Source organism: Charadrius vociferus, unplaced genomic scaffold (genome assembly GCF_000708025.1).
Source record: "Charadrius vociferus isolate BGI_N301 unplaced genomic scaffold, ASM70802v2 scaffold62, whole genome shotgun sequence".
Classification (NCBI taxonomy): domain Eukaryota; kingdom Metazoa; phylum Chordata; class Aves; order Charadriiformes; family Charadriidae; genus Charadrius; species Charadrius vociferus.
Genome location: NW_009647419.1, coordinates 6,863,966 through 6,864,182, shown reverse-complemented (window position 1 = coordinate 6,864,182; position 217 = coordinate 6,863,966). Strand labels below are relative to the sequence as shown.

The 217-nt window shown below is 63.6% G+C and overlaps 1 protein-coding gene across 1 annotated transcript in view; it reads right to left on the bottom strand.

Annotated features, from left to right (window-relative positions):
* The window catches only part of SLC4A1AP (solute carrier family 4 (anion exchanger), member 1, adaptor protein), a 16,905-nt gene that overhangs the window by 16,521 nt on the left and 167 nt on the right, over positions 1–217 (bottom strand). The gene's annotated exons all lie outside the window — the stretch shown is intronic.

Here is a 217-nt window from a genome sequence, read left to right as displayed (position 1 = left end):
CGGAGTTTCTCCACGCAAAGGTCCCGCTCGGCGAGGTGCCGGCGCGGCCCGGGTGGAGCCACACCAGCCCCCGTTACAAACAGCGATAATTTGCGCCTCACGGGTGCGTTTCTTTCTTCTTTGCCCCCCTTTCCTCAGGAGAAGCGGCAATGTAAGGTGTCACATGCCAGCGCTGCGTCCTGATGCCGTGGTGGAAGCCGCGCTGCTGGGTGAGGCG